This window comes from Lonchura striata, chromosome 5, assembly GCF_046129695.1.
Source record: "Lonchura striata isolate bLonStr1 chromosome 5, bLonStr1.mat, whole genome shotgun sequence".
NCBI lineage: Eukaryota > Metazoa > Chordata > Aves > Passeriformes > Estrildidae > Lonchura > Lonchura striata.
In genome coordinates, this window is record NC_134607.1 from 44,555,949 (window position 1) to 44,568,859 (window position 12,911).

Here is a 12,911-nt window from a genome sequence, read left to right on the forward strand (position 1 = left end):
GAAAGGTTCACTCAGTTGTGGATTGTTACACTGGGCTATTCCCTTCACTGATGATATATTATTATTTATATTGTATCCTGAGAATACTGCACATGTAAAATGCACAGGCAGAGTTCCAGGCCTGAAGGCCTGCAATCTGAATGGGCAATATGGGATGGGTGGTACAATAAATTGCTGTTCTTTTCTCTAAATGTAAGCAATGTCTTTCAGCTCTAAAATGATACCCATCACCCACTTTGATCTGAAGAAGCATTCAGTACAGTGCAGTTCTCATCCTGTGGCAGCACAACCCAGTCTGACTATAGTGGGTAAGAGAAGCAACTGTTGTCTATGAATTCACCATCTTTAATAAATCAGACTTATTTTAAAAGAAGCAGTATTCCAGGAAGTCATTTGCATAAAAAATGTTGTTATGGCTTTAAGAAAGGAGAGATTGAAAAAGAGCGAAAATATTCTGAAATCTGCCATTTGTAGCCAAAAGGCTGTTTGAGGGTTGAAGTGGGTACACATTTGGTACAGAATTAAGTAGCCTTGGGAAAAAAAAATAAAGAACAAAAACTCCAATCATCTTGCTTCATACTTTGACGAAATAATCCTGTTCCCACCAATTTTGAAAGCAGAATAAAGAACCCAAATACTTCAGGCTGCTTCACAGTGGTCTGCACTGATGAGTGGGTCTCATTTAAAACCAGGATATGCAGTCTACCCTGAGCTCTGACACAAACAGCAATTAATTGAACATCTCAGGAAAGGCCAAGACTGTGACAGAGAGAGAAGGAAAAGCCCATCAAAGATCATCTATGGTCCACAGTTACCAGTTTGGCTCTCCTGACAAAATGAAGCTCTCTGTCATGAGGGGCAGAAGTTTTCTTAGCAGTGCAATGAACTTCTCTGAGAGGCAGGCTCATAAACTTCACCTTTTTTCACTTCATCTTGAAGGCCTATTTCTTTGGGGTTCTTTGATGTAAACACAAGACATTTTTTTTAAAAAATGCTTTATTAAAGCAAAAACTGTTTTGTCATCCTTCACTCCTCCTGCAAGCAGTGAAGCAGTGGGGAACAACAAACACAACTGGGCAAATCTCTATTAATAGAGTTAGTTAGTCCCACCTGAACCAAACTGCTTCAGGAAAAATCTTATGAGCAAGACTTCCTTGGTCTCTATCCTTCAAACTCTTCCCCGTACTTGTTTCTGCATGAGGGAATAATGTTGGTATATATTTTGATTTTGTCCCTAAATTGCCTTAAAATATAAGCTATTATATGCTACTGAAGGGAAATTTAATTATTTCTGCTTGAAATAATAATAGGTTAAAATATCATTACGTTAACAACTCAGCTTTTATTTCCCTTGTTTCAAGCAATTATGTAGTTTGCTTCTACTGACTTATGTGTGAACTTAGGCAGTGCTAAAAGTTAGAAATAATATGCTGGGTGCAAAATGAGACAGTGCGAAAACAGCTCTACATTTCGTTACCAATAATTCTGCTTTGCCACAAGTCACCTTTTCTTCTTCTATGCCTCTTCTGAGGGAACATGTCCAATGTTATTTCCACAGACTTTTACACTGTCTGTCTCAACTCTAAAGTTTTTTCTTGGAGGGTTTGAAGTGGTTCATCACTTTGGATGGCCCATTACCTTTACTTGGTGGTTTCTGCCCACATGGTTATAAGGTTATCTTTTTCCTAAAGAAGTCCACTCCTAACATGATGGGGAGAAATGGAAAAAAAAAAAAAAAACCAAAACCAAAAAACCCTGGCACTTATGCTTTTCTTCTCCTAAAACATGGGGGTATGACCAGTACTTCAGCAAAAGCTTTGTAAGCTGAGCCTTTCCCTAAGCAGGGGTGAGACCCTTCGCGGGGAGGGGGGTAGGTGGTACCTTTCAGAGTGCTCCAGTTTTCCCCTGTCTGGCTAAGTCACAGTGCTTAGTTATCTACTCATGTCCAGGTGTGATTCTGGAGTCTGTGGGACAACGGCACATGAATGAAGGCAAGTGAAGCCTGCTCTACCAGTGTTCAGAACAGCTGACCTTGCACTTCCTTTGACCACTGCTTTCACTAACAAATCATGATTAAGAGGCAGAAGTGTAATCCTGCCAGTGTGAGCTTGGGTTCCCTCTGTAGATTTACTGCTAAGTAGGCAGAATTGTTTTGGAAGAGAGAGCGGGTGTTTTACTTTTTCTCAACATGATAATTTGACTTCTTCAGAAGAGCTTTTATGTTTTTCCTGAAGTACTATATCCATCCCAGGGAAACTGCATATCGCCATGAGTCCAATTTATGTCACTATTTATATAAAAGTTAATTTGAAGTAATGAATTTTTTTTTTTTTTTTTTTTTTTTTTTTTACTCTGGATAGGAAAAACACAGTATTAAAACAATCACCATTAAATCTGATTTTGCTAAATCAGTTCTATCACTGCTAGGAGAAAAAAAGTTCCGGTTGCAACTTTAAATGTTCCTTTAAACTTCTTCCTGAGCACACCAAAGGGCAATTTTCTAGGAAAAGCCACTCTCATTGCATAGGATGTGCTAATTTGTGTGTAAGAGAGTTTCAGAAAGGCAGATACACAATTCTGGCATGTAATGTAGATTAGAAGTTAACATGAAAGACTATTTTAATGTCCCTTAGCTATGCAAATGACCAAGTAGAGCAGCAATTATCTACCTGTGACAATGCAGGTCTTTCCACTACTGCTAAGGATAGCTTTTTGAGAAGGTACCTGCTGCCCCTAAAAGCACTGGGTTGCCTGAGGATCATTTTAACAATCTTTGAACATGAAAAAAGTTTATTTAAATGTAGTCCTGAGACCTGGAATGCTTCATTCACCCATTCATGAGAAGCTGTCTGTAAGCTGATGCAAAATACATACAGTCAGAGCTATTCTAGTAAAAGTTTACACTCATTTGCCAGTTTTCTTCCCTCACTGTCTCAGATCCTACATGTTGCCATGTTATCATCAGACTTTCTGCTACTGCCCTGCATTTACTGATTTGAAACCATAGCAGGACATACTCTTGTAACAATGCAGACCCAAGGAGAAAGTTGTTTTTTCTCTCTAGTAGTCACCATTCATAACTTATAATATACATTGTGAAAAGACTGAAGAAAACCATTGATTGATTTAAATCTGCTTTAATTTTTGACCAAAGGCAAAAACTCCACACACTGATGCTTAATCATATTTTGCATCAAGTACAAGCATGCAGTATTCCATACAAATTCCATAAGGTGTTTAATCTGCTATTGCAAAAATACTTATTTGCATACAATCACACCCTGCTGTGGTTTTAAATGTTTTCTGAGAATGCATTTTGAGACTATTATCTTAACCTCACTGCCTTTCTACCCACATACAGACTAACAAACATGCAAACCCTTTAATTTTTATTCAGGCCTGACTGTAATTAAGTTGAAGTACATTTGTTCTTTAAAACTATAGGACTCAGCTTATTCCATAAGTATTGCTGATGGTTGTTAAGTTGCTGAGCTGCAGCAGGATCTTCAGCTTACAAATAAAAGTTCTTATTACAGGAGAAAACAGTGATGGGCAGTTTTGGGTGTTGCTGTAGTCTGAATTGTTTGTTCATGCCATGCATTCCAGGTGTTGAACAGAAGCAGTCAGCCACAAACAGCATTATCTCACCTTTCAAAGATCTTAGCCCAAGTACTAAAAAGCACTGACCCTAGTTAGACATATCAGGGTGAAGAACAACTTTTTACTGACTTTCTTGCTGGAGACAAGTTTGATCCAGATGCAGAGAATATGTACCTATACAAACACATCATGTGACATGGCAGCACATAGTATGCCAGGTTAACTATTCCCCATCATTCAGTCTCTGACAAATTAATTATGTCATTTTTTTAAAGAAGACATTGGAAGTAACCAAAAAGAATGGACAACAAACAATACAACTAACTGACTCCTGCTATAGCTGCACCCTGACAATAAATTCCTCTTGTCGACATTTTACAAAGTATTTTAATACTTTGTCAAGCCACTAGACAGAAAGTTCTATACTCTTGCTTTGTTCATGCCAAATCCAAAGGGTCTTAGCCCCACAATGTTCTTGAATTGAGTTTTAATATGTAGTTGTTAACCTGGAGCAAATACATTCCACATCTGTCATGGGTATGCCATCTAAAATAATGTATAGATAGGGCACAAGCATATGGTAAGATCCCCTCTTAAGAAGCCAGAAGTCATAGGTTGCAATGGGCCTCTGGAGGCCACTTAGGACAGCTGCTGCCCAAAGTGGGGCCAGTCAACCCAGATTGCTCAGGAACATGTCTAGTCAGACTCTGGGTATTTCCCTGGAAGGAGGTCACATGCCTCTCTTGGCAACTTCTTATGATATTTGACCACCTTCTTGATAGAAAGAAGGACAGAAAGAGACAGAGAGACAGAGAGACTGAAAGAAAGCAAGAAAGATAAATAAATCTCTGAATCTCAGCAGAACATAGTAGGATGCATCCATTCCCTCTCAGCTTATCACTGTGTACCTCTGAGGAGAATCTGGCACATTTTTCCATGTGGGCAACAGCAGTAAGTCCTTCCTGTAGCTGGCTCCTTCTAGCAATACACAATTTTTCCAGCCCCCTGCCTATCTTGGTGTCTCTGTCCTATATTAGCTGCCAAATGGCCGTACTGCATCAGGCTACACAAGTATTCCCAACCTGATTCTGGTCTTAATGACTAGGACTAAACAGTCAAGGCTAGAAAGAACAGGTCAGGTACAGCACAGTCTTTTTTGATATATATTCAGCTTTTTGTAAATCATTGGCTAGGGTAAACCATAACCAAAGGCCACTATATTCCATTCAATGTACTAGCTGATAGTGCACTGCTTTGCTTTTATTTCCTTTATTGGTTTTGCCCGCATTACTTCACATTTAGAAAACAAATTTCCACTTCTGGTCTAAGACCCACGCTGTTCAGCAGAAGGAGATCTTTTTGAAACTACTTGCTGTCAGCTTCATAGAGGACTACTGCACAGGATTTTGCATCAGCAGCAAACTGTGCTGCTGCTTTTACTCAAGTTTCTTTCCAAGACCATTTCTGAGTATGCTAACTAGTGCAGGTCCCGGCATGAATCCCTGTGGGAGTCCAATCTACTCTCCCACATTGTAAAAAATGACTATTTATTGCTACATTGTTAACCCTTCTCTTTCAGCAAGTTACTAATTCACAGGAGAGGCTTCCTTCCTAGCCTGTGACAGCCAGTACTCCTCAGCAGCGCTGCTGAGAGACTGTGCCAGAGGCTCTTTTGAAATCACTACAATGAATGCATCACCCTGGTTTATCAGTTTGTTGATTTTGTCAAAGAACTTAATAATTATGAGAAAGCTCCTCTATCTATGAAAACCCATGTTGATTTTTCCACAGTCTGACATATTTGTCTGTATGCTAAAGCCTCACACCACCTCTCTGTCACTGGTTAGCTTCTATGACCTGAGACAAGTCTTGCTGACTATTCCAACAAGAGGGCTCAAATACTGAAAATGAACACTTATGTTCCATAAATCTCAAATTATTGTCTCTAAAATTCTCACTCAATTGTTTTCCAGCTATGAAAGTGCTTATATTCCGCAAATTCATGTACCTCTTAGCAAGCTAATTCTACTCCCAAAAGTTCAGTCCACATGATCAATGAAACAATTTCAGTGGATTTATTTCAGAGCTGAAGGCAGCTGTAGTAACTCTATGATGGCTGTAGAACACACTGAGTATGTGGAAAATACTAATTTATAAATTCACAGATTGAGGATGAAATGAAACCCATATCCCCGACAGGTGAATTTCAGGCTTTCTAATCATTGGACTACAGGAAAAAAGACAGGATGGCTTTTCCCAGCCTTGAATATATACATTCTGCACAAAAGGTGTCTAGCAAAAAAAGTTCATTAACATTAACACCTAGTGGAGCAAGCAGCTCTTGATGACTCTGTTACTTTGAGGACTTTGAGGGACACACTTTTAAGTTTTGCATCTGTACTTTCCTGCCTGCTCTGCCTCTGCACAGAAACACTGAAAGACTTGCTATGTTGGCAAAATTGAGTGTTTGTCAGTGTCCTGGTTATGAACTTGCAGTGTGGACTTAACTGAACATTCCTGAATTAGCATTGTCATGGCTGAGGCAAAGGTGCACAATCCACCCACAAGTTTTCCAATAGCAGTTGTAATACTGGTTCACAGGGGACAACTGACACAAGCCCAGCATTTGCCAAGATTATTTAGCACTATTCCCCAGTCACTGTGACTTCAGTCACATAAATGCCATTTCACAGTGAAAAGTTTAGCCAGCATCTTTTTCATAGTGGATCCCAAGTGATCTTTTTGTCCACTTTCTTCCATCACACACCACACAGGAAACCTGGACAGAGAACCAGATGCAATTGAATTCACCCAGCACCAAAGGTTATTCAATTTGTTAACTGCCACAAATCTGAGCTGTGCAATACCAAGACCTGCTGCAGACCTAACCCACATTTCCTTGTAAGCAAGATGAAACTCTATTGCTTCTCTTGCCAAAGAAGCACAGACATAATTCCACTAATGATAATGAAGTATCAACTAACACAATGACAAATGCCCTAAGAATATCTAAGTATTTACTCACTAAGTGAATAAGGCAAAAGGCACATGCTGCATGTGGAGATTTAAAATCACCAGATGTTTCCTCCTGTGAGAGGCCTCTATTCTGTCCCCCAAAAGGCACAAAATACAGGAGTGATAACCTAGAGACAGACATGTGTACATTCAACAAAGTGATGATTCTCCAGGGAAACAAACACCAAAAAGTTACAGGAACTGCTTATGACAGCCTTTTTAGGAAAATGAAACGAGTTCAATTTGGTTACAAAGAATATTAACTTGTGAGAACTGAATTAGTATATATACTCGTGAGGCCCAAAAATCAGCTTCACTTTGAATGATGTTTTTCAGGCTCTCAATATTCAAATGATAAAGGACCAAACATCTAGCATCTCTAAGAATAAACTACATAACACCTCAGACAGCAGCTCAGACTAAAATGAGGTCAGAGGGGATACCTAAGTTTAAAGTTCCATTTTTGCAACTCGTATTATCTTTCAAAGTTTACTGACCAACTGTCACAACTACCCTGTCCTTCATAGAATATTACTTAGAATTCATGTGTCCTTTAACCTTGTTAGAGGTTTAGTTGTACAAGGACAAGGCAATTTATAAAACTGAGGAAAACCAAATTGCAATACATGTAGTCATCAGAAGAATTCCTGAATGACCAGGTCTGCTCCACTTTTCCCTGTAAGAACAGAAAGTTTGTCATATTCCAGTAGTCATTTCAGGAAAAAATTCACTATGTGAATTAAAATGTCCAACTGCAAGACACTTCTATATATTATTGGATTTATACTTTCTTTTTCACTTTAAAGTGAAATCACAACTAATGACAATATTCAATGAAGCAGTAAACTACTAGTTTAAACTAGCTCAACCTTGCACTTCCTTCTGGAAAAAAAAGCCCCAAATATTAACTATACTGTGGATGTGTGCTTTCATAAGAAGGGCAGGATCTGGCCTAAGTAGCTGCTGTATGGTCCTTACTATATGCAGGGGGTTTGTTTGGTTGTGAAAACAAAAACTTCTTGATGTGGTGTACAAAGGGTTATTCTACTTAACATACCACACATGAGGGGATGCAGAATGTGATGTGACTGCAGTAATTAAGTTCAGCTAGCACACTAAGTCTAACTGTCTCCCTTTGTAAATTTTTCTTCCAGCTTTTGAAATGTTTTCATAGTCTGAATGTGTGGGTTTTAATTTTTAGTAAGGGTTTGTTAGTGTCAAATGGATTTTGGAAAGTGTGGGTCAGAATACAATTACTGCAGGTAGCCTTCTATAGCAGAGAAAGTGCACAAGATTCTGCACTGATTTCAACCAGAAACATGCTTTCACTGCAGTCATAAACCAGGAGTGTTCATAGTACAGCTCTCACTATAGCTCTGTCAGGTGGTGCCTACAGGAATATCAAAGGCCTTCTGTGTTACGAAACAAAGCAACTGTAAACTTCTGTGATTGGTCATGAGACTGTTCCTGTGATTTTATTTTTAAGAGAAACGGTATACTCTCCTATGTTTACTGCAAGAGTAGAAGTTATATTTGAAACATTAAGGATCTGAGTCCATATTCATCTCCAAGAACATATCCAGGCTTTGTGCTGGTGTAGACATATCTCATACCGGTCAGAAAAGACTTCCCTGAGGATAAGAAAAACTACACATTAAATGCAAAAGGATCCAAAGTTCTTGAAAAAAAGTGATATAAGTCTCCACTTGGTGGCTTTGATAAGTTTGTTGCCATGAATCTCTGAACAGCATAGAAAAGGAAACTGCAGAAACAGAATGCAGAATTTGGCGTTTGATTCCCCAAGAGTCCTCTCTTTGACAGATTCAGATATTAAGAAAGAATACAAAATAAAAAAGAAAACACTGTTTTAATCTGATAAATCACAGACTCAATGAGGTTGGAAAAGACCTCTAAGATCACTGAGTCCAACCTGTAACCAATCACCACTTTGTCAACTAGACCATAGCATAAAGTGCAGTCACTTCTTGAACACCTCCAGCATTGGTGACTCCACCACCTTCCCAGTCAGTCCATTCCAATCGTTAGCAACCCTTTCCATGAAGAAATTCTTCCTGATGTCCAACCTGAACCTCCCCTAGTGGAGCTTTAGGCCATTTCCTCTTGTCCTGTTGCCAGTTACATGGGAAAAGAGGATGACCCCTACCTTACTACAGCCTCTTTTCAGGTAGTTATGGAAAACAATAAGGTCTCCCCTGAGCCTCCTTTCTTCCAGGCAAAACAACCCCAGCTCCCTCAGCTGCTCCTCATATGACTTGTCCTCTAGACCATTCCCCAGCTCCACTGCCCTTCTCTGGACACACTCCAGCACCTCAATGCCTTGCTTGCAGTGAGGGGCCCAGAACTGGCACTGGACTTGAGGTGAGGCCTCACCAGTGCTCAGTGCAGGGGGAAAAACAAATCTGCTGTTAATATGTATGTGACTGGACTGTGTTCCTGCTTACAGAACTGAATATTGCCTAAATCATCGTAGGCCCAGGGCAAAAGCACTTGATCTGGAGAGTCCAAATTTCATTATAAAAGGCACCAAAAGGTGTCAGGTATCATCTTGTAAAGAATTCAGGATCTGGAACAAGAGTGGTCTATGAATCAACACTGAAATACTTTTGGACAGTGCAATAAGAATTTCTGGAAATACAATCTATGGTATATCTGATGCAGTTCAAATTTATTCCCTTTTAAAACACTACAAATATTTTCAAAATACTTGTATGACCTAATTTTTAAATTCTGTTGCCTCAGAAAAGCCATACATTTAGCACACCCTGTAGTGACTGTATAATACCATATAAAGAAATGCTGAAGCAAATGATTTGAAAAGTTTCCTTACTAAAATAATAATTTAAAAAAATTTATCTATGGATGAAACATTTTTGGAAAAGCTTTAAAGATAGTAGCAGCACCTAATTTTTAAAAAGAGAGAATGTGAGCTGTAGTGAAATAACACAGAAGGCTTTTGACTTCAAAGCTGACATAAAGAAAGTTTAGCAAGATCTACTAGAAATGAAGATGCCATCAAAGGACGTAAAACAATAAAAACTCATAATTTACAGAAGTCTGTAAGCAGCTATGTAATCTTCGAAAGACTTGTAATTGATGCAGCATCTGGACAGACCTGAAACAGAACAGAAATTCCCACCAGGAATGCAACACAGCAAGGTCTCAAGAAGCAAGAAAATGCCCTGGAGAAAGATCTATAACAGCCACAAAACGCAGGCCCAGTATCTAAATACTGAATTGGTCTGTCAGAAAATGAGTGAGCTGGGTAAGGTATCACTCAGGTAAACAGTAAGGATGACCAATTTCACACATGAACAAACACAGCACTTCACCTTTGATGAAGATGTTGAACTTGACTGTCAAAGAGATGCTGTGCTATCCTAATTTAATACAAATCCTGACATAATTTAAGTGCAGCCATTTAAATGAACTGATGAAGATGTGGTGAGCGCTAGAGGGAGGAGAAAATAAATAAATTACCCAGAAGAAGAGACACATTGAAACTTTGTTCTTTGCTCATCCAGACACTGCTGAAAAGACTAGGGAAAAATTGCGAGGCACAGTACTTAGTTGAAGGTGCACTGACAGATCACGATCAACAACTGCATCTGAACAGACTTTAAGGCAAGTCTTGTGACCTGAAGGTCACAAGGAATCCTGCAGATGTTTAAGAACAGCCTATTGCTTTGTAGCCCGTTGGTATATTATGTTTATGGCATAGGAGCAGATACTGTATGTTAGACGACAGCATTTGCTACGTGACTTCTCCTATTACATGACTCAGATATAGGAAAATCCCATTTGCTGTGCTTTATCCATCTAGTCCTCTCGGTCCTGACTCACACGCACAGGAGCCAATAGCTGCGGTGATACAAATGCTGAACCACAGCTGTGCTCTCTCCACCCTTTTCTTTCTAGGTATTATCACCTTTCTAAGCATGTCCAGCTGAAGAAAATTTCTGCATGGACTTCAGCTTTTTCAGCTCTCACAACCTACGGATTAAAAGAATCTTAGGATAGTGGATACTGTGATTCATTTACTTTCAACATTTCTGCTACAAAGAAGTAACTGTCCAGGGAAGGGAAGAAAGTGAGCAACTGTGAGAGCAAGATTTTCTCTTCTCCTTATCATGTGGTGACTGAAACAAAGTCAAAAGAGGAGTTGCACACCCCCTGAGAAAGTCAGGGTCATAGAAGACCTATTCTATGGAGCAACTTGGTGCAAGGCATTGTTTGGTGAAGAGTTCAGAAGTTAGATTACGGCCAAAGCAGGTGGATAACAAGAAGAGACAAAGCTGAATTTCATGCAGGCTGCTGGCTGCTCTGACTGTGAGCAGTGTGTTTCTGTGGATGTTGGGACAAAACCTACACATTCAATATTTATTGTGGATCACAGTGTGATCTGGTCCAAGACCTGTCACACGTACTGGTCTGTAAAGAGGGAAGAGACAACGGTGATACAGAGGTAGCGAGAGCAGGAACTAACGTGCGGGATTTTCTGCACTGGCTAAAAGGAGTGTTAAGCGTTTCCACAGACCTGCACAGGTGTGGCACCTCCTCTGGTTCTTGCTTCCCGCATCAGTTGTTTTTGTTTGTATCTTTGTTTTCAATGTGCACAGCGCCTGCCTTTGTGTTCAGTCGCATGTAGCGCAACCTTACCAACACAGCCCAACTCCGACGGCTGTAGGCGAGGAGTCACCGCGGCAGCGCCTGAGTTCACGGCGTGACATCGAGCGCTACAATTGTTAGCGCAAACCCAGCCAATTCTTCCCAGAGCTATGCGTGCGAGTACAGCTTTATTTGTTTATTTATTTATTTGTAACCCGAGGAACCAGTAAGACACGCTTCGCAGCCGGGGCCGCCCGCGGCCGCCCGGCGCTGCCCCGGAAGCGATCGCGCCGCGCTCCGGAAGCGGAGCCGGGCGGGTCCGGCCCAGAGCGCGGCCCTGTCGCTGCCGCGGTCGGAGGCGCAGCTGTGCCCCGGCCCGACGCGGGGCCGCCGTCTCGCCCGTCACAGGCGGCCCGGCGCGGCGGCAGCGCGGGGCTCACGGCCCAGGTGGGTGCTGGCTCTCGCCCTTCTCCCGGCCGCTTCCCGCGGGGTGCCTGGCCGGCTCCGCTGCCGCCCCCTCCCAGGGAGCCCCCGGGCCCCGGGGCAGCCCTTGTCCGGCCCGCGCCACGACCTGCTGCTCTTTCCCCGCGGGTCCGGCCGGAGCTCCGTGGGGCTGGGCCCCCACGGGCACGGGGGGCTCCGGCCCGGGGCTGTTTCTGGGCGGGGAAGGCCGGGCACGGAGGGGGATGGCTGCCTTACTCGGGGGCTGGGGCGGGAGCAGGGGTGGACGAGCGGAGTTCGTGTTTAGAAACAAAAGACGAGGCGATGAATTTGTCCGTGCTGTGGCTGTGTCGGAGGCAGGTCTGGCGCGGGGAGCGGTCCCGGCTGCCTGGCCGCCTCCTCGTTTCTCGGCGTGTCTGATGGCTGTGTCTCGGCTCGTGTCACCTGTCAAGCCCTCGCACCTTCCTCTCGGTCAGCTGTGTGCGGCACATGCCTGGCAGGACAAGTTGTTTGCTATTCCGCGGCGTTCGAGGTGCGAGCCCTGAGGCGAATTGAGAGCTCTGTCGGGGCGGTGGGTTGGCAGACAGAGCAGACAGGGGAAGGGGGTCCTCCCGGCTCTTGGAAGGGGTGCCGTGCATAGGAATGAAAGCGATACCGGGCTCACTTCCTCGTCATTTTAAACTGCCCTTCCTCTGACGTATCGCTACGCATAAATGTAGCAATGATAGAGCTGAAGACATGCAGACGTCAAAAGATGTCTCGGCACTGATTTGGCTTGAGTGCTCATGTAAACTTGAAATTTTGGAAGAAAAATGCATGTTTTTCCATCTTCCTGGTCACTGCATCTTGCTCAAAGTCATTGCATAAGATGTGATAATCATAATTAGAAATCACTTGGGATATTGTTGGACTGTGAATTGAAAGTAATGCTGTTATTGCAATGAAGAAATAGTATAGAAATCAAGATAGATTTCAGTAAGTATTGCAAATACTGCCAAGTGTGATTTGATATTAGTATTTTTAACAAGCATTTAGTCACTTTTAAATACTCCTGGATTTTTTTTACTTTAAGGCCTAGTGACAAAGTGATGTTTAGTGTAATGAGCAAAAAGAGTTTTCTGACTAAATCTTTAATGTTAACACTAGCAATAATTCCATATTGTGAGCCTGTCATTTAATCTGTTCTGCTAATTCTACAGTGCATTTATGTTTAGCAAAATGAAAAACTA

General features: G+C 41.7%; 1 protein-coding gene across 1 annotated transcript in view; it reads left to right on the forward strand.

Moving 5' to 3' along the window:
• The first annotated feature begins 11,575 nt into the window (after window positions 1-11,575).
• FRS2 (fibroblast growth factor receptor substrate 2) overlaps window positions 11,576-12,911 on the forward strand; it is a 50,725-nt gene continuing 49,389 nt past the window's right edge. The window contains exon 1 of the mRNA XM_021544267.2: window positions 11,576-11,688. The gene's annotated coding sequence lies outside the window, so the exon portion shown is untranslated. The remainder of the gene's footprint in view (window positions 11,689-12,911) is intronic.